The sequence below is a fragment of the Microcaecilia unicolor genome, chromosome 2, assembly GCF_901765095.1.
Source record: "Microcaecilia unicolor chromosome 2, aMicUni1.1, whole genome shotgun sequence".
Taxonomy (NCBI): Eukaryota; Metazoa; Chordata; class Amphibia; order Gymnophiona; family Siphonopidae; genus Microcaecilia; species Microcaecilia unicolor.
This window is the reverse complement of record NC_044032.1, coordinates 650,380,941-650,407,695: the sequence shown is the minus strand read 5'-3', so window position 1 is coordinate 650,407,695 and position 26,755 is coordinate 650,380,941.

The following is a 26,755-nucleotide window of genomic DNA, read 5'->3' as shown; positions in this document are numbered from 1 at the left end:
GTGGGTTTCGGGACCTAGTCCGTATTAGCCACTGGCCAAGAGGGTGATCAAGCCTCTTCTTCGACCCTTTACCGGGCCGGTCACTACCCAGAGTATACTCACCTGTCCGCCGTCTTCGGACGTGGCCCGTTGGCCCGTTGGCATGCTTCTCTCCGGAGTTCGAGGGAAAAAAAAGAAAAAAGAAAAGGTGCCTTGCCGGAACCACACGGCCCCACCGCCAGTCGGCCGGCGTCTATCAGCCCTCCTTCGGGAGATGGACGCTGAAATCAGCGGTGGCCACTTACCACCGTCTCGGAGGGGGGCAGATTACCCGACCCGACCGCGGCGGGGGAGGGGAAAGAATATAATCCGTTTCCCTCTATATTCTCCTGGCTGGCTCGCCAGAAAATGTAACAGAATCTTCGGCTAAGTAAATCAGGAGACAAGAGGCAAATGGTTCCAATGACAAGGCAGCTTTATTGCTAGCAATGAACAGTACTGAGTTCAATCTCAGGATACTGCCTCCCGAGCATCACCTGACACTCGTTCTTATACAGATTACTGGTCATGCGCATAAAACACACCATACATCACACATACACATGCGCAGTACAGGCACATGCGCAATACATTAGTAGTTCTGTAGTTCTCACAGAGAAAAGATACGTCAGTTTCATAGCTTTCATAGAAATTGTTATTTTGCAAGAAATGTAACTTATTGCAGTGTTCCAGCACATTTACACAATGCAGCCTCTATGCATGCACCACGAGACTGCGCTGGCAGAGCCAGCTGCCTTCCCTCCAACCCTAAATTGCTGACTACTACAACTTGTTATCTAGCTGCTGGTTAACAAATACATACTACTAGTAAAGGTCCAAACCAGGGGCGTATCTGCGTGGGGCCTCAGGGGCCTGGGCCCCCGCAGATTTTGCCCTGGCCCCCCCTACCGCCATCAACCCTCCCCCGCTGCCGTTCTTACTTTTGCTGGCGGGGGACCCCAACCCCCGCCAGCCGAGGTCTGCTTCCACCTGCCGCTGCCTTCAAAACTTCTTCTTCAGCCGGCGGGGGACCCCAAACCCCCGCCAGCCGCCCCGCGCTGTTTAAAATTCATCTTCGGCCTCCGTGGCCGTGCTGCTGGGATAGGCGGCGCTGTTGAAATCCACTTCGGAGTCTGACGTCGTTGTACGTTGTACGTGCTGCGACGTCAGACTCCGAAGTGGATTTCAACAGCGCCGCCTATCCCAGCAGCACGGCCACGGAGGCCGAAGATGAATTTTAAACAGCGCGGGGCGGCTGGCGGGGGTTTGGGGTCCCCCGCCGGCTGAAGAAGAAGTTTTGAAGGCAGCTGCAGGTGGAAGCAGACCTCGGCTGGCGGGGGTTGGGGTCCCCCGCCAGCAAAAGTAAGAACGGCAGCGGGGGAGGGTTGGCGGCGGGAGGGGGGTGGAGAGACTAAGTTATTGGTGGCGGTGGGGGCTCGGCGGCGGCGGCGGCGGCGGCGGGGGGCGCTAAAATGTGCCCCCTCCCTCTGGCTCTGGCCCCCCTCTACCGCCGGAGTCCAGATACGCCCCTGGTCCAAACTGCAAAGGTTTAGGTCTTTAGGCTAGGCCCATTATATGCAAGCTGAGGTTTTGTTACAAAACAAAGGTGCAAGTGTAAATGCAAAGTCCAAATAGAAAATCCTGTTAGTGCAAAAGTCCACAAAAAGTCCAGACAAAGTAAACAGTGTGTAACGCTATTTATCTAATGTCCCTGCATTCTGTCTCAAACAGTATCTATCTAGCTAGCAGAAGCTGACAGTTGATGGTTAAGGCCCAATACAAGAAGATGCAAATGTTCAGTAAACATTCAAGTATAAAGTATGCCACAAAGAAGGCAAGGTCCATAAGTTGTGTGCAAAAAGCAAAGTCCATAAGTAATGTGCACAGAGCTTGAGGTTGTCCTGCCAGTCTAGTGATGGCTGCAGGCCATGTACAGTGTTCGCTTGTCCACTCCTACAAATTGAAGTTATTTTGCTGATGCTGCACTGTTAACCTGTTCCTTCCTGTGTTCTATTTGAAACTGCTATATTCTGTCTGTCTTTCTAGCTTACACTCCTGAGAGGTGACAGTGTATAAATTTAATGAAAATTTAAAAGAACTGGGTTGTCTGAAGGGGGGTCACGTGATGCTCTGAAGAGAGAAGACGTGGTCTCGCGCTCTCCCGGGCCCAAGCTCCCTTTAAATTGGACTAAATACCGAATTTCTTAAGATCGAGACCCAAGAGACATACCAACAAAAAGCTAAATACCCCATGGACAAATACTTAAACTCGCCAGCGAGAACAATGACGAGCAGAGGGGGGAAAAAAGACAAAGACAAGCTGAAGACGCCGGGCAGCATGGCAGAAAGCCCGACGTCGGGCGGGAACGCCTCGTTCACAACGGAGCAAATACAGCAACTTACCGAAGCGATGAGTGCTGCTCTGGATCCCAAATTAGAAAAGCTGTATGCCAAGGTGTCAAGCCTAGAGGCGCTCATAACGGAGACCACCCAGAGAACAGGAGAGCTCGAAAGACGGGTATCGGAGGTGGAAGACCTGGCGGGCCCTACTGCACAACAAGTGAAATCTATGGCTAGCACACTACAAGCGATGTCGACAAAACTAGACGATCTTGAGAACAGATCCCGACGAGGGAATCTACGGCTGGTGGGGCTGCTGGAAACTGTGATGGACAGGGTCCTCTCGTCGGTCCTTGAAAAGTGGCTGGCGGACGAGTTTGCCCTGTCGGATAGCGCGGGAAAGCTTTGTCTCGAACGGGCACACCGCATAGGCCAAAAACAAGATGGACGGCAGTCTCCACGAACAGTGATCATCAAAGTGCACAATTATGTGCACAAGGAGGAAATCCTGAGAGGGTCCTGCCAAAAAAGAAATGAGCTCCGATACGATGGACACATGATACGCATATTTCAAGATTACTCGGCGGCGTTGCAGGAGAAGAGAAAGAAATTCACCCCGATCTGCAAAGCGTTGCATGAGAAACAAATGACTTTCATGTTAATCTACCCTGCAATCTTAAAGATCCGGCACGAGGGACGATGGAAACAGTTTGACGATGCCCAGAAGGCGGGAAAATTTGTGAATGAACTGAAGGAAAATGCACATTCTGGAGACGCAGAGGCCAGTTGAGCTGCAATTAAGAGCTTTAAATGTAATATGTGTTAATACGTGTGCAAAGGTATGCCTTGGGAGATAAAACAGTGTGTGATTTTCTTGGTATTCAATATACAGTTAATTTGGGCTGGAGCGGGAACCGGGAGGTGCGGGAAGCCCCTCATACCCATTATAGCATAATGGGCAGGGATAACCGGGAAGGTACTCAGGGGGGACGGGATGGGCAGTTTGGAGGGAGGATGATTGGGAGGGGAGGAGGTGGGAGGGGGGGGGGTAGGACTCTTAAGCGGAACACAAGAATGGAAGAGCAGGAAGGGAAGACAAGGGCCCCTGGCGAACTTGACACTTGTTCAGGGAGACCAATGGGTTAGAGGAAGTACTGCACTTGATACAATTCCCGGGGGGAGGCTGGGACCCTCGGGGAAGACAAAATGGATGGAGACCTTTGAGCATGATGGGATAGATTATGATGGTTAACCGGCCGGGGAAAAATGTCAGATTAATCTCCTGGAATGTAGGCGGCATCACATCGCTGGTTAAGCGGGCAAAGATACTGGGCGCGTTGAAGAGACATGGGGCGGGAATTGCATGCATCCAGGAAACCAGACTATCATTAGAAGAGAGTAAAAAACTGAAGAGACACTGGGTGGGAGAGGTATTATGTTCCCCAGCCTCAGGGAGACGTGGAGGGGTAGCCATATTACTTAATAAAGCTGTTGCGGTGGGGGCGAGGTTGCTGTTCGCAGACAAAGAAGGGCATTATATAGGAGTGCGGCTGAACTTACAGGGTCAGACTAGACTGCTGGTGGCAGTGTATGCCCCGCAAACTGGAGCGAAAAAATTCTTTGCAGATTTATTTGCACAATGCCAACAATATGGGACAGATCCAATAATAGTGGCGGGGGATATGAATCAGGTACTGGATCCGCGGCTAGATAGAACTGGGCGACTTGCAGAAGAGGGGGGACATGGGCGTAGAGTTCTGGAGACCTTCTGCGGAGGACTGGGGGTCGTGGATCCCTGGAGACTGTTACATGAAGAGGAGCAAGACTATACGCATACCTCGAGGGCCCACGGGACCCAGTCAAGGTTGGATTATATCTTGGTGTCGCAGGGGTTGTTTCCTCAGGTTATGGAGGCGGTGATTGGTCCGGAGGAGATCTCGGACCATGCTATGATCTGGGTAGACCTTGAGCCTCAGCCCTATTATCAAGGGGCGGGGGGCTGGAGGTTCCCAGCGTACCTTTACTCCTCACCGGAATTCACCAAATACCTTACCCAAAAGTGGGAAGATTTTGCGACGACAAATGCGCAACATGCAGATCACCCGGGACTTTATTGGTCCACTGCTAAGGCTGTCATCAGGGGAGAGGTGATAGCATATGTCAGCAGGAGGAATCGCCAAATAGCACAGAAGGTGGTAGAGCTGGAGCGGAGGGTGAGGAAAGCTAGAAGGAGGTACACGGGGAACCCCACTCAGGTCCTGTTAGAGGCCTTGATAGCTACACGGACGGAGCTAAATAGTTTACTGCATGAAAGACAGGGGCGGGCGACGGTGGTACGCAAATATAATCTGAGTAGGTTTGGAGATAGACCAGGGGGAATGCTGGCGCGGCTTATTAAAGGGGCCCGTAAACCGCATGTGGTAATGCAGCTCCGAATACAGCGGGAGTCAGTACCTCGAACCCAAGAACACATAGCAAAAATTTTTAAAGCACACTTTAAAGCCCTATATAAAGGAGAGAGAGTAGAAACGGATCTGAGCGCGCAGATCCGAGAATATCTGAAACAGGTTCAGATGCCACAGTTACAGATGGGTCAGGTAGATTCCCTGAGCTCTCCCCTGCATGCAAAGGAAATTCTGGTGGCGATACAGGCGCTGAAACAATATTCAGCGCCTGGCCCAGACGGGTTTTCGGGGGAATTTTTCAAGATCCTTAAACTACAATTAGTGGGACCCTTGTTGGGACTGTATGAAGAGGCGATTGAGAGGGGCCATTTCCCTAAATATGCCAATGAAGCACTGATTAGTCTACTCCCCAAGCCGGGAAGGGATCTAGCGGACCCAGCAGCATACAGGCCCATCTCTCTCATAAATGTGGACATCAAGATCTTGTCACGGATCTTGGCAGAGAGATTAGCACAGGTGCTCCCCTCCGTAATTGGGGGGGGACCAAGTAGGCTTTGTCAGGGGTCGCCACTCAGTACTCAATGTGAGAAAGCTAATTGCAGCCATGATAGAGGCGCCGGAAAGAGCTCCCGGGGGTCTGGTGATTAGCTTAGACGCAGAACGTGCCTTTGACAGGGTCTTATGGCCATTCATGTTTGAGGCCCTAAAGTGGGTCGGAATCCAGGGGTGGTTCCTGCAGGCAGTTTTAACACTGTATACGGACCCGCGGGCGAGACTTCTGGTAAATGGGGTGAAAACCGCGGATTTCTCGATAGAGAAGGGCACGAGGCAGGGTTGCCCCCTGTCGCCGTTGCTTTTTCTTATTTCACTGGAGCCATTGCTGTGCTCTATCAGGGCCAACCCACAAATTAAGGGATGAAGGTGGGCAAAGATATAGTGAAGCTCTTGGCATACGCGGATGACCTGCTGCTCTTGGTGGATGATCCGCATGCCTCGGTACCAGGCCTGTTAGCGGAGATAAAAAAATATGGGGACCTGTCGGGGTTTAGTTTAAATCTTTCAAATCTCTAGCACTTCCCATATCACACACAACTAAACAGAAGTGGGTGGGCCCTTTCCCTTTCAGCTGGGCAGAGGGGCAGTTGAAGTACCTAGGGGTGAAGGTCCCAGTCCAGATGCATGAGTTATACAAGGAGAATGTATTGCCTTTGCTAGCGGAGACTGAACGACTGCTGGAGATTTGGGGTTCTTGTCCTCTCTCTTTGGCGGGGCGGATTGCGTTATATAATATGATGATAGCCCCTAAGTGGCTGTATAAGTTTCAGATGCTGCCGTTGTACCTGCGGGGGAGAGAGGAGAAGAAATTGAAGGGAGCATTAAGAAAGTTTTTGTGGAATAATAGGAGACCTCGAATAACATTAGATGTGTTATATAAACCCAAAGATCATGGGGGTATGGGGCTACTTAATGTTCGTTATTTAACTATCTCTTGCACCATGCGGCATGTTAGAGACTGGCTCACAGGGACTCAGCATTTCACGAATACGAGCCTAGAGGCCTCACTGACACCGGAGACGCACTTGAGCTGCCTGCTTTATACCACAAGAAAGAGACCAGTGGACACACCACTATTAAGCTGTTTTGTGCTCTCGGCGAGAGCAGCGTAGAGATGGTTGTGTCGCAGGCATGGGTTTTCTGCGGCTGCAACCCCATTTCTCTCTTTGAATTTGAACCCTGATTTCCCAGATGGTACTTCTGCCGCAGCGTTTGTCCGCTGGAGACAGAAGGGACTACATTACCTATATCAGCTGCTCGTTGAAGAGGGACGGATTAGAGCCTTTGGAGATCTACAACGGGAATATGGAATTTCCAACTGTGATTTTTATGCATACACCCAGGTGAGACATTATGCCCATGCATTAGGAGCATTAAACCTCAGCGAAGATGTACAGGATATTCTGTCTGCGGCGCTTACGTTGGGAGCACAAGGGGTTGTGCCGTTGCGGTTCCATCACAGATCCCTCCTGGATACAACAGAGGACATTGACTACATAAAAACTGCAGCAGCCTGGGCGCAAGATCTGGGAACAACATTTACGGCTGAAATGCTACAGAGGTTTCTATTAGCTATCCAGCATAGAACCCCTTTCATTAGACAATGGGAGCAACAGTATAAATTTGCATTGCGATTTTATATGGCACCGGCCAGAGCGCTGAAAGCGGGTTTTGGAACAGGAACTTGCCTCAAATGCGGAGTAGCCGTGGCGACATTGGGGCATATGTTCTGGCTCTGCCCGTTCATCTTCCAGTTTTGGGCCCGGGTCTTGACAGAGGTGGGCCTGTGCTGGAGGCAGAAAATGGACGCTCACCCACTGATCTTGTTTGATAACTTTGCTTTGAAAAAACCCATCCCTGCAGGGACTCGTGGGGTTTCTTCAGCGAGTAACAGTAGTCGGAAAAAAAAGTGATTCTGCTTCACTGGAGAGAGGCCCTTGCCCCCACAAGAGAGTTGTGGAGGACAAAAATGACAGAACTTCTGAACTTAGAGCTTTGTGGGTTGGTTGCCTCGGCACGCAGAAATAGTGATGTACTTGCATTTCGAAAAGTGTGGCAAAGATATTGGACTACACTACAACCCACCATAAAACGACAGATACTAAACAAGTTAACCAGAATACAACAACATTTGGAGCCTTCTTCCTCTTTGTGAGCTGACTGTTCTTCCATGTGAAATGTTTAGAAATGGGGTAGGGGGGAAGAGGGGAGGGAAATGGGATTATGGGAAGAAAGAGGGGAAAGGGAGAGGGAACAGATGTAAGGTTTATAGGACTCTGTAGCAAGTTAGGCAACGAATCTGAGGAACAGGGGCAGGGGGGGGGGAAACGGGGGGGGGGGGATTCATTATAAAAACATCTACTAATGTTCAATGATTGTTATACACGACTTTGTTTTAGAAATGTTGTTTCAGATATTTTTGAAATATGTGTTTCTGTACTTTCTAATAAAAATGATTCAAACATAAAAGAACTGGGTTGGTTATTATCAGAGCCCACAGGGTCAAAAAGAAACTGCTTGGAAATAAAAGCAAATGTTTGCCATTATATACATCTTTTCTTTTAGAAAGGCTTTGACAAAGATTCCTATCTGATTGTCATCATACTATTTCTAGAGAAACATGTACAGCTATGTCTAAGTAATTTATAATTCTCCGAGGACAAGCAGGCTGCTTGTTCTCACTGATGGGTGACGTCCACGGCAGCCCCTCCAATCGGAACATTTCCTAGCAAAGTCCTTTGCTAGTCCTCGCGCGCCGAAGCGCACCGCGCATGCGCAGCCGTCTTCCCGCCCAAATCGGCTTGTGCCGGCCAGTCTTCTTTTGTCCGCGCTCGGTACGGTCGTGTTTCGCCATTCGCGCCCCAAAGTTGACCTCGCGCGTCATTTATCGACTTCGTTCTAAAAAAAAAAAAAAAAAAAAGGTGTCGGAAGGAGACCTTTATGGTTTTCTCCCTTCCCGTACTTCCAGTCTTTGCCCCGGTAAGTTTTCTTTCATCGTCGGGGTAGGCCCTATTTAGGCCTCGGTCGAAGTTTTTCTTCCCCCTATTTTTGCGGTGCCATTTTCGCCATTTCGAGTTTTGATCTTGCCGGCGCGATTTTTTCACCCATGACATCAAAGTCTTCCAGCGGCTTCAAGAAGTGCACCCAGTGCGCCCGGGTAATCTCGCTCACTGACAGGCACGCGTCGTGTCTTCAGTGTCTGGGGGCTGGGCACCGCCCTCAGGCCTGTAGTCTGTGTTCCCTTTTACAAAAGCGGACTCAGGTAGCGAGATTAGCCCAGTGGAACATTTTGTTCTCGGGCTCTTCGTCGGCATCGGCACCGGGAATATCGACTGCTTCGACGTCGTCGGCGCCTGGACCTTCATCTTCGCCCCCGATTGCATCGAGTGCATCGAGGCATCGGCCCTCTGCATCGGGGCGACATCGGAAGGCTGCGTCGGCGTCGGTGGTATCGAGACCTCCTCGTCGGCTGATGTCGTCGGACGGTGGTGCTTCGTCTGGAGTGCAGGTGAGGGCTGTCCATTCCCCTGCTGGTGGCGGTGAGCCTTCGGGTGGGTCTCCCCCCATCCCGAGGGCTCCTGAGGTACAGCCCCCCCGAGACCGACCTCCTTCGGTCTCGGCCCCGAGGAAGCGACGGCTGGATTCTACGTCCTCCTCGTCGGTGCCGGGAAGCTCCGGTGACATGCTTTGTCCCAAGAAGTCGAAGAAGCATCGTCACCGGTCCCCTTCCCGTGTCGGCACCGAGAGCTCTGGGTCGCCGAGGGAGTCGGCACCCAGTAGGCATCGGCACCGAGAGGACCGCTCGCCCTCTGTTCAAGAGGTGTCGATGCGCTCCCCTTTGGACAGCCCGGAACAGCCTCCACACCCGGAACAGACTCTGACATCGACGCCTGCATCGGCTTCCATGCCTTTTTCTACAGCCGCTCTGAACGAGAGTGTCCGGGCCGTTCTCCCAGAGATCCTGGGAGAGCTGTTGCGCCCTACCCCTCCGGTACCGGGGGTGCTTGCGCCACCGGTACCGTCGAGCGAGGCGCCGGCTGGCCCATTGCCCGGGGTGAGGTCTCCGGCGTCGGTGCCGCGTGCAGTACCGACTGCGGTAGCCTCCCAGGAAGGCTCCCCGACTACGTCGGCGGAGGGAGCTTTGCCGGTGCGGGCGAGGGAGTCTATCTCTCGATGCTCCCACCGTGGCCGTGGTTCCATGGAGTCGAGCCGGGCACGGTTGCAGACACAGGTCCGTGAACTTGTGTCTGACACCGATGGTGAGGCCTCGTGGGAAGAAGAGGAAGACATCAGATATTTCTCTGATGAGGAGTCTGAGGGTCTCCCTTCTGATCCCACTCCCTCTCCTGAAAGACAGCTTTCTCCCCCCGAGAGTCTGTCTTTCGCTTCCTTTGTCCGGGAGATGTCTACGGCCATCCCCTTCCCGGTGGTTGTGGAGGACGAGCCGAGGGCTGAAATGTTTGAGCTCCTGGACTATCCTTCTCCACCTAAGGAAGCGTCCACAGTACCCATGCATCATGTCCTCAAAAAGACATTGCTGGTGAACTGGACCAAGCCATTAAGTAATCCCCACATCCCCAAGAAGATTGAGTCCCAGTACTGAATCCATGGGGACCCAGAGCTGATGCGCACTCAGTTGCCTCACGACTCTGGAGTTGTGGATTTGGCCCTAAAGAAGGCCAAGAGTTCTAGGGAGCATGCTTCGGCGCCCCCGGGCAAGGACTCTAGAACCTTGGACTCCTTTGGGAGGAAGGCCTACCATTCTTCTATGCTCATGGCCAAAATTCAGTCGTACCAGCTCTACACGAGCATACACATGCGGAACAATGTGCGGTAGTTGGCGGGCTTGGTGGACAAGCTCCCCCCTGAGCAAGCCAAGCCATTTCAGGAGGTGGTCAGGCAGCTGAAGGCATGCAGAAAATTCCTGGCCAGAGGGTGTATGACACCTTTGATGTTGCGTCCAGGGCCGCTGCTCAAGGTGTGGTGATGCGTAGACTCTCATGGCTGCGTGCCTCCGACCTGGAGAATAGAATCCAGCAGCGGATTGCGGACTCGCCTTGCCGTGCGGATAATATTTTTGGAGAAAAAGTTGAACAGGTGGTAGAGCAGCTCCACCAGCGGGACACCGCATTCAACAAGTTCTCCCGCCGGCAGCCTTCAGCCTCTACCGGTAGAAGATTTTTTTTGGGGAAGGAAGACTGTTCCCTACTCTTCTGGCAAGCGTAGGTACAATCCTCCTTCTCGACAGCCTGCGGCCCAGGCTAAGCCCCAGCGCGCTCGCTCTCGTCAGCAGTGTGCGCCTCAGCAAGGCCCATCGGCTCCCCAGCAAAAGCAAGGGACGAGCTTTTGACTGGCTCCAGCAGAGCATAGCCGACATCCAAGTGTCAGTGCCGGGCGACCTGCCAGTCGGGGGGAGGTTGAAAGCTTTTCACCAAAGGTGGCCTCTCATAACCTCCGATCAGTGGGTTCTCCAAATAGTCCGGCAAGGATACACCCTCAATTTGGCCTCAAAACCTCCAAATTGTCCACCGGGAGCTCAGTCTTACAGCTTCCAACACAAGCAGGTACTTGCAGAGGAACTCTCCGCCCTTCTCAGCGCCAATGCGGTCGAGCCCGTGCCATCCGGGCAAGAAGGGCTGGGATTCTATTCCAGGTACTTCCTTGTGGAAAAGAAAACAGGGGGGATGCGTCCCATCCTAGACCTAAGGGCCCTGAACAATATCTGGTCAAAGAAAAGTTCAGGATGCTTTCCCTGGGCACCCTTCTCCCCATGATTCAGGAAAACGATTGGCTATGCTCTCTGGACTTGAAGGACGCCTACACGCACATCCCGATACTGCCAGCTCACAGACAGTATCTGCGATTTCAGCTGGGCACACGTCACTTCCAGTACTGTGTGCTACCCTTTGGGCTCGCCTCTGCGCCCAGAGTGTTCACGAAGTGCTTGGCTGTAGTAGCAGCGGCACTTCGCAGACTGGGGGTACACGTGTTCCCATATCTCGACGATTGGCTGGTGAAGAACACATCCGAGGCAGGAACCCTGCAGTCCATGCAGATGACTATTCGCCTCCTGGAGCTACTGGGGTTTGTGATAAATTATCCAAAGTCCCATCTTCTCCCAGTGCAGAAACTCGAATTCATAGGAGCTCTGCTGGATTCTCGGACGGCTCGCGCCTATCTCCCGGAGACGAGAGCCAACAACTTGTTGTCCCTCGTCTCGCGGGTGCGAGCGTCCCAGCAGATCACAGCTCGGCAGATGTTGAGAATGCTGGGCCACATGGCCTCCACAGTTCATGTGACTCCCATGGCCCGCCTTCACATGAGATCTGCTCAATGGACCCTAGCTTCCCAGTGGTTTCAGGCTGCTGGGGATCTAGAAGACGTGATCCACCTGTCCACGAGTTTTCTCAAATCCCTGTATTGGTGGATGATTTGGTCCAATTTGACTCTGGGACGTCCTTTCCAAATTCCTCAGCCACAAAAAGTGCTGACCACGGATGCGTCTCTCCTGGGGTGGGGAGCTCATGTTGATGGGCTTCACACCCAAGGAAGCTGGTCCCTCCAGGAACGCGATCTGCAGATCAATCTTCTGGAGTTACGAGCGATCTGGAACGCTCTGAAGGCTTTCAGAGATCGGCTGTCCCACCAAATTATCCAAATTCAGACAGACAACCAGGTGGCCATGTATTACGTCAACAAGCAGGGGGGCACCGGATCTCGCCCCCTGTGTCAGGAAGCCGTCAGCATGTGGCTCTGGGCTCGCCGTCACGGCATGGTGCTTCAAGCCACATATCTGGCAGGCGTAAACAACAGTCTGGCCGACAGGTTGAGCAGGATTATGCAACCTCACGAGTGGTCGCTCAATTCCCGTGTAGTGCGACAGATCTTCCAGGTGTGGGGCACCCCCTTGGTAGATCTCTTCGCATCTCGAGCCAACCACAAGGTCCCTCAGTTCTGTTCCAGGCTTCAGGCCCACGGCAGACTGGCATCGGATGCCTTCCTCCTGGACTGGGGGGAGGGTCTGCTGTATGCTTATCCTCCCATACCTCTGGTGGGGAAGACTTTGTTGAAACTCAAGCAGGACCGAGGCACCATGATTCTGATTGCTCCTTTTTGGCCGCGTCAGATCTGGTTCCCTCTTCTTCTGGAGTTGTCCTTAGAAGAACCGTGGAGATTGGAGTGTTTTCCGACCCTCATCACACAGGACGAAGGGGCGCTTCTGCATCCCAACCTCCGGTCCCTGGCTCTCACGGCCTGGATGTTGAGAGCGTAGACTTTGCCTCTTTGGGTCTGTCAGAGGGTGTCTCCCGCATCTTGCTTGCTTCCAGGAAAGATTCCACTAAGAGGAGTTACTTCTTTCTATGGAGGAGGTTTGCCGTCTGGTGTGACAGCAAGGCCCTAGATCCTCGCTCTTGTCCTACACAGACCCTGCTTGAATACCTTCTGCACCTGTCTGAGTCTGGTCTCAAGACCAACTCTGTAAGGGTTCACCTTAGTGCAATCAGTGCATACCATTACCGTGTGGAAGGTAAGCCGATCTCAGGACAGCCTTTAGTTGTTCGCTTCATGAGAGGTTTGCTTTTGTCAAAGCCCCCTGTCAAGCCTCCTACAGTGTCACGGGATCTCAATGTCGTTCTCACCCAGCTGATGAAACCTCCTTTTGAGCCACTGAATTCCTGCCATCTGAAGTACTTGACCTGGAAGGTCATTTTCTTGGTGGCAGTTACTTCAGCTCGTAGAGTCAGTGAGCTTCAGGCCCTGGTAGCCCAGGCCCCTTACACAAAATTTCGTCATAACAGAGTAGTCCTCCGCACTCACCCTAAGTTCTTGCCGAAGGTTGTGTCGGAGTTCCATCTGAACCAGTCAATTGTCTTGCCAACATTCTTTCCCCGTCCTCATTCCTGCCCTGCTGAACGTCAGCTGCACACATTGGACTGCAAGAGAGCATTGGCCTTCTATCTGGAGTGGACACAGCCCAACAGACAGTCCGCCCAATTGTTTGTTTCTTTTGATCCCAACAGGAGGGGAGTGGCTGTGGGAAAACGCACCATATCCAATTGGCTAGCAGATTGCATTTCCTTCACTTACGCCCAGGCTGGGCTGGCTCTTGAGGGTCATGTCACGGCTCATAATGTTAGAGCCATGGCAGCGTCGGTAGCCCACTTGAAGTCAGCCACTATTGAAGAGATTTGCAAAGCTGCAACGTGGTCATCTGTCCACACATTCACATCTCATTACTGCCTGCAGCAGGATACCCGACGCGACAGTCGGTTCGAGCAGTCAGTGCTTCAGAATCTGTTCGGGGTTTAGAATCCAACTCCACCCCCCTAGGCCCATGTTTGTTCTGTTCCAGGCTGCACTCTCAGTTAGTTGGTAAATTTTTTAGGTCAATCTCAGTTATGTCCTCGTCGTTGCGAGGCCCAATTGACCACGGTTGATGTTTTGAGTGAGCCTGGGGGCTAGGGATACCCCATCAGTGAGAACAAGCAGCCTGCTTGTCCTCGGAGAAAGCGAATGCTACATACCTGTAGAAGGTATTCTCCGAGGACAGCAGGCTGATTGTTCTCACAAACCCGCCCGCCTCCGCTTTGGAATTGTGTCTTCCCTTCTCTTTGTCTTGCTACATATGAGACTGGCCGGCACGAGCCGGTTCGGGCGGGAAGACGGCCGCGCATGCGCGGTGCGCTTCGGCGCGCGAGGACTAGCAAAGGACTTTGCTAGGAAGTGTTCCGATTGGAGGGGCTGCCATGGACGTCACCCATCAGTGAGAACAATCAGCCTGCTGTCCTCGGAGAATACCTTCTACAGGTATGTAGCATTCGCTTTATTTTTTAGGTTTATACTTTATATTATCTCCCTCAAATATAAAAAGTTATCTAGCTTATGAATCCTAATTAGAAAATAGGACATCAATAATAATACGTTACGCCATCACGGCTAATGGCTACGCTAGAGAAACTTATAGAAGAAATAATGGGGGAAAAACCCCTGCTAATGCAGACACATTTAGGAAGACCTGTGGTAAATGTTTAATTCTTTGTATATTTGGTATCCTGACCACACAAAAACAATGGTCCAGGTCTTTCATTCATTGGAAAAAGAAGACGTTTGAACAGTTTCCCATACTTGGGGGGGGGGGGGGGGGGGGGGGTAAGTGTTTAAATGTCGGCTTGTGACTGTTTGCAACAAATGTATTACCATGAAGAAATTGATGTCATTTCTTTTCTCCCTTTGGTAACCTCTTCAGTTTATGCTTTGATTGTAATGTTTTGAATTAATACTGTATAATTTGTAGAACTTTCTTTTAATGTTTGTTGAGGTCTTCCATTCACAGTTTTTTTCTGTTGGAGGCCAGACTACTGTCACGTCTGTGGCCGTGACCACCCTCAGACTTACCTTATTCCTGGGGGTCGGCTTCCTAGCTGGCTCCTGTTTCTTCTGTCTGTCCTTTCTGAGCTAGCTCTGGCTCTCTGTGCTGGCTGCATCCAGCAGCATGACACTAATTGCTTCACTATACTGCACCTGTGGGTGTTGCCTGGGTTAGCTCTCTCTCTGTGTGCTGGCTGCTTCCAGCACGACTCTAATTGCTTCACTACACTACACCTGGGTGTGGGAAGCCTCTCTGTGTTTCACTGTGCTTTCTGCCTGTGCTGTGGTTTGTGCCTGAACAGCCTCCGTATTACTTAGAGATTGCTGCAGCTGTGCCTCTGGTGTTGAAGGGCTTTATTAAGCACTTAGAGACTGCAGCCTTTGCCTTTGAATCGTCTAAGGTCCCTGGTATGTTAGAGTGCTCTATGCACTGCTACCTTGTCCAGTTCAGTGTGAGTTTCTAGCTTGTTACTACGTAGTAGCTTGGGCATAGCCTTTCTTGTTGGCTTGTGTACAGCTTTACTAGTTCTCCTGTGTGTTGTGTTGTGTGAGTTCCTAGCATGTGACTAGTTAGCTTGGGCACAGCTTTGCTTGTTAGTGTAAAGGGTTGGAAAAAAAAAAATAAGAGTGTGTCCCCTTTAAAAGGGGTTTTACCTGGGTGTGTGTGCTGAGGGTTAGAGCTAGGGAGAGGGTTCTAAGCCTGGCAGTTGGCAGTTGGGAGATAGATTTGATGCTGAATAGATCTGTGTTGATGGTCTCTGGTCAGCTGTGAGGAAAAGTCTGTTTTAAAATGGATTAAGTGATTTTTAAGAACTGTTGGTGTGTTGAGAGTGTGACTTTAATTAATTAATTAATTTTAAAAGCCTCCCGCATCTTTTAAGGCTTTTAGAGTTGTGGTTGAGAGCTGTACGGTAAAGGTGCTGTTTTAATAATAAAATAATTTAATTTATCAAACAATATTATTCAGTTTGATAAGCTGGGGTGGCTTGTTCAGCTAATAATTTGTCACACTGAGTATTTATGAATAATGTGTCATCTGCTGTGCACATTTAATGCTGTCTTTCTAAAGTGGGTTCTGTGAGACACTATTAATTGGAAAACTTTTGCAGAACCTCAGAATAAATTACTTTGAAAAGAAAAAGTAATCAAATTGACTTTAAAATACAATGGATTTAGAATAGCTGTGAGCTGTTCTGATTTGGGAGATTTTAAAAATCTCTGAATTTGTTTAACTATCTCAGTAGTTCTGTTAAGGTAAAAAAATCTGAGAGCATTGTTGATGGGAGGGAGTAGAACAGGGATAATTAATTATATTTTTATTTACTTGGGAAGTTAGTTAGGGAAATAAGTTGAACAATCATATAGGGAAATGAGTTGGAAATTATAGCAAAAAAGGAATTGATTTGATGAATTAGACAGGGATAGGGTTTTGCCTTTTTGATTTTCTTCAAAGCATAGAGTAGTAGGTACCCATGTTCCGGGTTCCTGCTCCCTGGCAGCGTTGAACCAAGGTACTGGCAACATCAAAACAACAAGTGCACCAACGTTAAAGAAAGACCAAAGTTAACCCCATACAAGAAAGGTCTACAAAACAGCTAAGTACAAACACCTACAGTGGTTCAGAGACTAAAAATACTTACCTGAAGGTAGAGAAGTGTTTGCATATCCACGTGGAGGAGGTTTGATCTTTAAAGAGAAAAAATTGAGAAAAAGAATCAATTTCTTCATTAAGACTTTCTGTTTAAAGTAAATTTGAAGAATAGAGAACATAAACAACTGTATTACTTATCTGATTTGTTTGGTGAAAGATGTCAGTAGATGTGAGTCAATTTATTGAAGATGTACACATCTTCTGAAAGTGGAAAAACATGTTGCAGGTTATAAATGTTTTACTGTTTGTTCTGAAGTGAAAACAAACCTTTTACATTTGTTATTTTAATACAATTGGACAGCTGTTTTATTAATGAAATTCTTACCATTATATATTGAATTTTTAAAAAAACACTTTGCACAATAAATTATTTTTAATTTCAAGTTTAGTGTGCCATATTGTTATCGCTTTGTAAAATTTGAACCATCACCAAGGAAAATTCATTTATTAACATCTTGAATTGCACACTATACCAAATATAGAATTTCCTTATTTTTTTCTCTGTATTTCCTCAATTGGTGAGTGTTGAGTGTGGGGCCTTTACACCGTGATTGTATACTCTTACCATCTGCTCTAAACCTCAACTCTAAAAGCCTTAAAAGACGCGGGAGGCTTTTAAAATTAATTAATTAATTAAAGTCACACTCTCAACACACCAACAGTTCTTAAAAATCACTTAATCCATTTTAAAACAGACTTTTCCTCACAGCTGACCAGAGACCATCAACACAGATCTATTCAGCATCAAATCTATCTCCCAACTGCCAACTGCCAGGCTTAGAACCCTCTCCCTAGCTCTAACCCTCAGCACACACACCCAGGTAAAACCCCTTTTAAAGGGGACACACTCTTATTTTTTTTATTTTTTCCAACCCTTTACATTAGCTTGTGTACAGCTTTCCTAGTTCTCCTGTGTTTGCTTAGTGTGAGTTTCTAGCTTGTGACTGGTTAGCTTGGGCATAGCTTCCCTGTTAGCTTGTGTATAGCTTTTCTAGTCTTCTTGTGTTTAGCTTTCTGGTTTTCCTGTGTGTGTTTTCCTTTGCTTCTGGAGCTTCAGCCCTAGTCCTGTCTGCTGCCAGTACTCTTTGCTACTGGAGCTCCAGCCATAGTCTTGCTCCTTGACCTGACCATTGCCTGAACCTGACTACTCTCTGCCCGCTGTCTGACCTGACTACTGCCTGTACCCAGATATTCTCTGCTTGCTCCTTGAGCTGACCATTGCCTGAATCTGACTACTCTCTGCCTGCTGTCTGACCTGACTACTGCCTGTACCCAGATATTCTCTGCCTGCTGCCTGCCCCGACTACTGCCTGAACCCAGATATTCTCTGCCTGCGGCCAGACCTGATTATTGCCGGAACCCGGACATTCCCTGCCTGTCTGCCTTGCTTTCGCCTAGGTGCCTGGGGGCACTTCTGTATCCTGATTCCTGTTGTTCCTGCCTGCTAGTTCCAGTTCCGGTTTTCCTGTAAGCCCTGCCGGCTGCCCGAACCTGAGGGCTCAACCCTCGGGGAACGGTGGCTAAGCGTAGGTGAAGCCTAGGTCCAGGTGTTCCTGTCCAGCGGGTTCCAGTCCCATGGGTTCCTGTCCTCCACTCCAGTGGGTTCCAGTCCAGTGGGTTCCAGTCCAGTGTGCACTCGTCCGGTGCGTTCCAGTCCTGTGTATCCCTGTGCAGAACTCCATTCTGGGGTTCCAGTCCAGCCTTGCCTCGCCTCTGCTTTGAAGGTGACCTTGCCTGCCACTGCCACTCCACGATAGTGGTCCAAGGGCTCACAAACCCAGTGCTTCCAGGGAAGAAGCCTGACAGAATGCCAAGGTCCTCGAGAACGCAACAACCAGTGGCGTAGCCAGACAGCCAATTTTGGGTGGGCCTCAGCCCAAAGTGGATGGGCACAAAAAGTTTCTCTCTGCCCCGCCCCCTTCCTCCCCCTATTCTCCACCTCTCCCCCAGCACGTCCCAACTCAAAATAGAAACAGAAACACTTTAGCGCATGAGGAAAGTGACATCCGCTATGCACATTTCTCAAGCTATCATATTTCAGTTAAGATTCAAAATAAAATGCCTTTTCTACCTTTGTTGTCTGGTCATTTTCTTTTTCATAAGTACATAAGTACATAAGTAGTGCCATACTGGGAAAGACCAAAGGTCCATCTAGCCCAGCATCCTGTCACCGACAGTGGCCAATCCAGGTCAAGGGCACCTGGCACGCTCCCCAAACGTAAAAACATTCCAGACAAGTTATACCTAAAAATGCGGAATTTTTCCAAGTCCATTTAATAGCGGTCTATGGACTTGTCCTTTAGGAATCTATCTAACCCCTTTTTAAACTCCGTCAAGCTAACCGCCCGTACCACGTTCTCCGGCAACGAATTCCAGAGTCTAATTACACGTTGGGTGAAGAAAAATTTTCTCCGATTCGTTTTAAATTTACCACACTGTAGCTTCAACTCATGCCCTCTAGTCCTAGTATTTTTGGATAGCGTGAACAGTCGCTTCACATCCACCCGATCCATTCCACTCATTATTTTATACACTTCTATCATATCTCCCCTCAGCCGTCTCTTCTCCAAGCTGAAAAGCCCTAGCCTTCTCAGCCTCTCTTCATAGGAAAGTCGTCCCATCCCCACTATCATTTTCGTCGCCCTTCGCTGTACCTTTTCCAATTCTACTATATCTTTTTTGAGATACGGAGACCAGTACTGAACACAATACTCCAGGTGCGGTCGCACCATGGAGCGATACAACGGCATTATAACATCCGCACACCTGGACTCCATACCCTTCCTAATAACACCCAACATTCTATTCGCTTTCCTAGCCGCAGCAGCACACTGAGCAGAAGGTTTCAGCGTATCATCGACGACGATACCCAGATCCCTTTCTTGATCCATAACTCCTAACGCGGAACCTTGCAAGACGTAGCTATAATTCGTTTCTCTTTTGAACTTTCCAATCTTTCTGCTATTTCTCCTTCAAGCAGCTGCTGTCCATTTGCCTTTTTCTCCTCTCTTGTTCCATTCCCTCACTTCACTTGCCTCTGACATATTGACCTTTCCATTTTAGCTCTTTCCTCTCTTTTTTTTTCTTTTCTCTGTCCACCCAAATTTTATCCTAACCCCTTTTCCTTTGTTTTACTTTTCAGATACCTGTCAGATTTCCATTTCCTTTCCACACACTAGTTCTCCTATTCCCCATCTCTCTACTTCCCCAGTCATCCATTCCCTTCCATCTTCAATCTATTCCTCATTACCATATTTCTTTCCCCAGTAATCACCATCTTCCTCACGTTTATTTCCTTGCCACCCCCTTGGCCTCTCCCACATGGTTCCACCTTACCCAGTGTCTCTCTCCCTCCACCCTTCTAGCCCAGCATCTGCTCCCTCTCTTCTCCCCACCCTTCACCCCCTCCCAGCATCTTCCTGTCACTTCTTTCTTTCGTCTTGCCCCCCTCTCCTGTGATCCAGTGTGGCCAGGATTTCCCCCATTCCTTCCCTAATGTCCACACACACGTCCAGAACCTCTCCCTTCCCTTCAGCCGGCTCCCCTTTGTCTTCCTCACCTCCCCCCCACACGTCCAGAACCTCTCCCTTCCCCCACACACGTCCAGAATCGCTCCCTTCCCTTCAGCCTGCTCCCCTTTGTCTTCCTCACCCCCACACACATCCAGAACCTCTCCCTTCCCCCACACACTTCCAGAACCTCTCCCTTCCCTTCAGCCCGCTCCACTGTGTCTTCCGCACCCCCCACACATGTCCAGAACCTCTCCCTTCCCTCACACATGTCCAGAACCTCTCCCTTCCCTTCAGCCCGCTCCCCTGTGTCTTCCTCACCCCCCACACACGTCCAGAACCTCTCCCTTCCCCCACACATGTCCAGAACCTCTCCCTTCCCTTCAGCCTGCTCCCCTGTGTCTTCCTCACCCCCCACACATGTCCAGAACCTCTCCCTTCCTCCACACACGTCCAGAATCTCTCCCTTCCCTTCAGCCCACTCCCCTTTGTCTTCCTCACCCCCCACACACGTCCAGAACCTCTCCCTTCCCTTCAGCCCGCTCCCCTGTGTCTTCCTCACCCCCCACACACGTCCAGAACCTCTCCCTTCCCCCACACACGTCCAGAACCTCTCCCTTCCCTTCAGCCCCCTCCCCTTGCAGGGCGAGCAGACCACTGTCTTCCTCACCCTCTCCCACCCCTGCCGCAGCGCTTGTACTCAACGCTATCGGTGCTGCCTCCTCCACCTCACAGTCTCCGTCTCTCCCCCCCCCCCCCCCCCGTGGCAGTGCTTACAATTTGCTACCGGCGCTACCTGACACCACAGACGTGGAGCCAACGACCTGCTCCAGGACCTTCCCTCTGCCGCGTGCGTTCTTCTGCCCTGCGTAAACAGGAAGTTGAATCAGTGCGGCAGAGGGAAGGCCCCGCCCCAGGAGCAGGACGTTGCACCGCATCAGTCAGCTGTCAGGCAGTGCTGGTAGCAAATCGCAAGCTGCCATGGGAGTGGGAGACGGACTCGGAGACTGTGAGGTAGAGGAGGCAGCGCCGATAGCGTTGAAGACAAGCGCTACGGCGGGGGTGGGAGAGGAGACACGGTGGCATCTGAGTGGGCCTGACTAAAAACTGGGTGGGCCTGGGCCCATCCAGGCCCACCCGTAGCTACGCCCCTGCTTTGGTTGATGTCACTGGAAATTTCCTTTAAATCTTGTTTAAATGGGATGTAGATCGTTACATCATCTGCATATATATATGGGTTGAGGTTTTGGTTTGATAGTAGTTTGGCCAAGGGTATCATCATTAGGTTGAATAAGGTCGGTGAGAGGGGGGATCCCTGTGGAACTCCACATTCAGGTATCCATGTGGCTGATGTAGTTGAGTTAGATGTCACTTGGTATGATCGTGTGGTTAGGAATCCCTTGAACGCTGCCTCCAATTCCAAAGTACTCGAGGATATGTAATAGTATTCCATGATCAACCATGTCCAAAGCACTAGTTTTACTTAGTTTTTATTATCACACATTAACCACATATTTCACATTTCACTTTAATGTATGTCAGTAGACCTTCACATTCACTTCAGTTTACTTCATAGGTACACATTTTCACCACAATGAATGTCACATTGAGGGGCATAATTGAACGGAAACGCCTATCTCCATGGGTGTTTATCTCCGAGAACGGGTCCGTGAAGGGGAGGGCCGAACTGAACCGTATTTTCGAAAAAATGGACGTTTTTGAGCTGGGCGTCTGTTTTTTTTAGGATAATGGAAATTTAAAACGCCCAGCTCAAAAACATCCTAATCTGAGCCATTTGGCCATGGGAGGGGCCAGGATTCGTAGTACACTGGCCCCCCTGATATGCTAGGACACCAGCTGGGCACCCCAGGTCAGTGTGGTGGACTTCAGAAAAAGCTCCCACATGCATAGCTCCCTTACCACGGGTGCTGAGCTCCCAACCCCCTCCCCCAAAACCCACTACCCACAAATGTACAACACTACCATAGCTCTTAGGGGTGAAGGGGGCACCTACATGTGGGTACAGTGGGTTTTGGAGGCCTCCCACTTACCAGCACAAGTGTTACAGGTAGGGGGGGATGGGCCTGGGTCCACCTGCCTGAAGTGCACTGCGGTACCCACTAAAAGTGCTCCAGGGACCTGCATACACACAGGCCTCTAGGACTTGTTGCTGCTGTATAACATTGGCACACCAGTTGACACCTGAAGACTAATCTCTCCGAAAACGTCTGTTCTAAATTTAGGGGTCCAGAGCCCCCCCAAGAAGGCTGGAGTGACCTTAAATCTGACTCCATCTCTAAATAGCACTAGTACTGGGGTAATCAAGGAGTTGTGAAGTTCTAAAAGGAATTGCCACTAAGAGAGACGTTAGGTCTAAGGAAAAGATACCAGCCTTATGACAAACTGGATTTAGATTACAAGTTATACAATGCAGCGAAAGATAGCCTGATACAGCAAAAGCATTTATACTTACAGCCTTTCATCATTAAGTGAAGCCCACAGATCAACATTTGGAATGAGGAGTTTATTTGCCAAGGTACAAGTCAAATCAGTGATTGACAACAGGCACGTACAATCAATTAGTTATAGGAATATAATAATCCAGCTGCAAACAGGTGTTAATTAGTTCCTAATCTTTTATAATTTATCTTACCAATTAGAGGTTTTACAAGGGAAAGCAATTAGGTAATTTGTCAATTCTGCTGGACACATTGGTTTCTCTTGGAGAGAGAGAGTGCCAACCCTTCTCTCTAGCTTAAACCAGCAAATACCCTGATTTTTATAGGTGCCCTCAGGATATGGATAATATGACAGTAGATATACCTGATTGGATCTATGCTAATGTCATGGTTGTCACTGATTGGCTCATGCTAGTGAGTAGCTTCTATCTTGCTAACATGGTTTTGTCTTTAGCTCGCTTGACCACAAATCCTAAGCAAGACCCTGCATCCAGCTACACCTTTCCTTTCTCACACCATGGCTGACCACAATCCTGCTCACAGGAAAGTCTCCCTATTTTCTTTGCACCTGGTATGACTCACTCATTTCTCAACTTGTTTTTCTAACTTACATTAGAGAAAATTCCACTTTGTAACAGATACGGCTTCCATTTTGTGCTGAAATCCTCCATTTTGTTTCCATATCTATTGACCTAACTTTTTCTAATTTAGCTTATTTAGGCCTCAATCCGGGCTACAAACTAGGCCATACTTTTCCAGTAAGCTCCCAGTTATGTTGGCCATCAGATTTCTGACTCAGCCAAGGTCTGTAATGGCCTGAGCTCTATGACTGGGCCCGCCACCATTCCAGTGGGGGGGTCTCTGGCTGTACCATAATTATACATTCCCCGCTTGTCACCCCATCTGGGGTGGGGGGTGACACAAAGCTCGTCAAGCTTGTCATCATCCATTCCAGAAGGTGGCAAGCTATCAAACGAGAGGGCGAGTTTTGGTCTTACAAATTGCTAGAAGGTATGGTGCAAGATAGGAAACTTCATTCTCAGGTGATATATTATTTGGGGTGTATGGAATTCCCGTTATATTACCCAATCCCTTGGGCCTCAATCATGATGTTACCCCTCTTGAGACTTACTCAAACCTGTAGTGAGAAATGTTTTATGAATGGGACAAATCCATGAGTTCATCTACAAAATCCCATGAAGTATAGGTATGTGGGTAATAGCAATTTCAGGTGGATCATACTAATAAACACTTTCAGGTCTTTCTATGGCTTCTATTGTATCTGTTGCATAGTGCATGGGGAGATAATCTAATGTATCTGTCTCAGTGGTCTTGGGAAGGAATAGTGGTTTTGATTAAGCATTGTTATGGGCTCAACAAATATATGGTTAGCACTCTGATTGCAGGCTGTTTTAGGTTGTAGGTATTCAGAATCCTTAAACAGGTCGGAATTCCTGGACCTTACTATTACTCATCATTGGCATCCAATCATGAGCACTAAAAAGTGGATAGCAAGTATGAGGTTGCCTCATACAGCAAAAATGGTCAATCCTAGGAAAATGTATATTAACAAAGGTCATGCATGGATCTTGACATATGCATAATGACCTGGAAGTATGGGAAGCATTTTATATATCCGTTACCCCACTTGGAGCTTAGTCAAACCTACAGAAAGACATGCAGCTTAAGTAAGCCTACACCAAAGTTAAACAAATGCATAACTGGTTGATACTAACAGGGTTTACACCTACATTATGATATCTTAGCCAGTATTAGGGTTTGATGTTACCCCTGTGTCTGAGCAATATCAACTTCAATTTAAATTACATAAACAGAAATGGCAGAAAAGAGTTTCAAAACCAATACTGCAAGAGAAAATAAAGACAATTATAGTCCAATTCTGACTGTCCATTCATAATAGAGAGTCATTAGCTAGAAAGGGAATAACAAAAAAAACAAAATAAAATTGAACTTTTCAATCAGGATTATTGCTAAACTGGAAATAAAACAAAATATGAGTCTATAATGTCAATTAATAGCAACTGTAGATCTCAAATTAATTATCTCTTGATCTTGCTTGATGGTATTTGTTGGAGGTTCTAGTTCTGAGATGTTTTCAACCGGTATCAGGGAATTGCACGACAGTATCCTCATGGATGATGGAACTTTTCTGTATCCCTAGTAAGCTGGTCTGATCATCAAGGTGTAGTCGCCTTGAAGTGGGTCGAGGGAGAGTTACACTGTCCGACTTGACATGGTTATACCATGCTGAGGATCTCTTGCTAAGGAATGTCCTGGAGTGGATGGAAGCTCTGAGGAATTAGGAAGAGCTGAAAACTCAGAAGGGTTTAACAGAGCAGGATTTCCACGATGACCTTGAATTGGTTGGCCAAAGTCTCTTATGTTCAGAAAACAGGCATTACCAAAATGTATCCCCACTTCTGACTTGCACAATGGGCAAGACAGATTGGTGATGGGTAATTATATGTAAGGGCAAGGAACAGTAGAGGTTAAGTATATGGAACAAAAGGGAAAAAAGGTACCAAAACAATAACGAAAATGACTAATGTATGCAGATTAAGAAATATATAAAGCATAAAATCGAAGAGGCCTAGGGAAAGTCAACGTATGCACATGAAACAGGGCAAGTAATGTGGATATTAATGTGAGGCCTGGAAATTCTTCACCTTCAAAGACTACCATCCACCAAGGGTTGGGCCCCCAGCTTCAGGAGGCCTGTAGGACTTACGAGTTAGATGATTCAGAAAGAAGGGTAGCTTAGGAAATAGTCATAGTCAAAGCAAAAGACTAATGTGCAGAAATTTAAAACTCATAACTAGTCCAGGTGATGGAAGTATCTTCTGAAATCACGGTCACTGTCTGTTGTAACAGAGAGCTCATACGTAAAGTGCCATGTAGGTTCTGGAAAAGATGCACAGCCTGCAAAAAGATTTAATACAGTAGAATATTTAAGTGCATAACCAAGAAGGTCTAAATTAATGACATCATTTGGACAAAAGAAAATTCTCATTGGAATAAGCACGCAGATCAGAGGTTGTGCCCCACTGGCAACGAGTCTCCCTGGTACTGAGATTAGCAGTAGGTCAGAGCTGGCAGAATGCTGTACAATGCCCTCTTTCAGCCACATTCAAGGTTAGAACTAAGTTCTCTAACGTGGCTAACACATGAAAGGGATCTAAAAGTGGCTTACAAAAATGGCCACTACCTCATGGACTACCGGAAACAAAACTGGACACAGTCTGACCCAGTAGGCAGGGGGAAAAGCACCATGGGAGAAGAGCCTACCAACTACCAACATTGTGAGACTGTAACACAAGCCATTGAAATCACGGAGCCCAATACCCTACACCCACCACAATGCAATGCTGATGTGACCCTGTAGTGCACACGAGAGCCACATCTGACCCAGGGAAAGGCTGTCAGAGGATATAACACATTCTGCTGTCATGGAGGTGGGTACAGCATTTGAGGCTGGGAAAAAAGTTTTTAAAGTTGCGTTTTTTCTGGTGGGAGGGGGTTAGTGACCACTGGGGGAGTCCGGGGAGGTCATCCCCAATTCCCTCCAGTGGTCATCCGGGCAGTTGGGGCACTTTTTTGGGACTTGTTCGTGAAAAAAAAAGGGTCCAAAAAAAGTGACCCAAAATCGCGGCAAAAATGCTTTATTTTTTTTTTTCGATTATCAGCTAAAGACGCCCATCTCTCCTCAGCTGATAACCACGCCCCAATCCCGCCTCCACCACGCCTCTGACACGCCCCCGTCAACTTTATTCGTTTCCGCGACGGAGTGCAGTTGGAAACGCCCAAAATCGGCTTTCGATTATACCGATTTGGGCGCCTTTGCGAGAAAAACGCCCATCTCCCGATTTGGGTCGAAATATAGGCGTTTTTCTTTTTCGAAAATAAGCAGGATAGTATCAGGGTGCATTTAAGTCACTTTTTTTTATCAGAGTGCATTCATGTCTCTGTTTTCTGTTACACGTGCCATTCTCTATTGAATTCTGTTTATTCTGAGATTTTGGTCACAGTACAATTTTTATGTTGGGCCAGAAGGATGCTAGGCTGCATGGAAAAGGGTATCACCAGCAGAAGAAAGGAGGTTTTGATGCCCCTCTACAAGTCATTGGTGAGGCCCCATTTGGAGTACTGTGTTCAGTTTTGGAGGCCGTAAAGGCGGTAAATAAATCCTAATAAATAAATAAAGATGTAAAAAGACTGGAAGCGATGCAAAGAAAAGCTACAAAAATGGTATGGGATTTGCGTTGCAAACTGTACGAGGAGAGACATGATGCCCTGAACATGTATAATTTGGAGGAAAGGAGAAACGGGGTGAGATACCTTTCAAATATTTGAACGTCTGTATTAATTTGCAAACTAACCTTTTCTGGAGACGGGAATGCAGTAGAACTAGGGGACATAAATTGAGGTTGA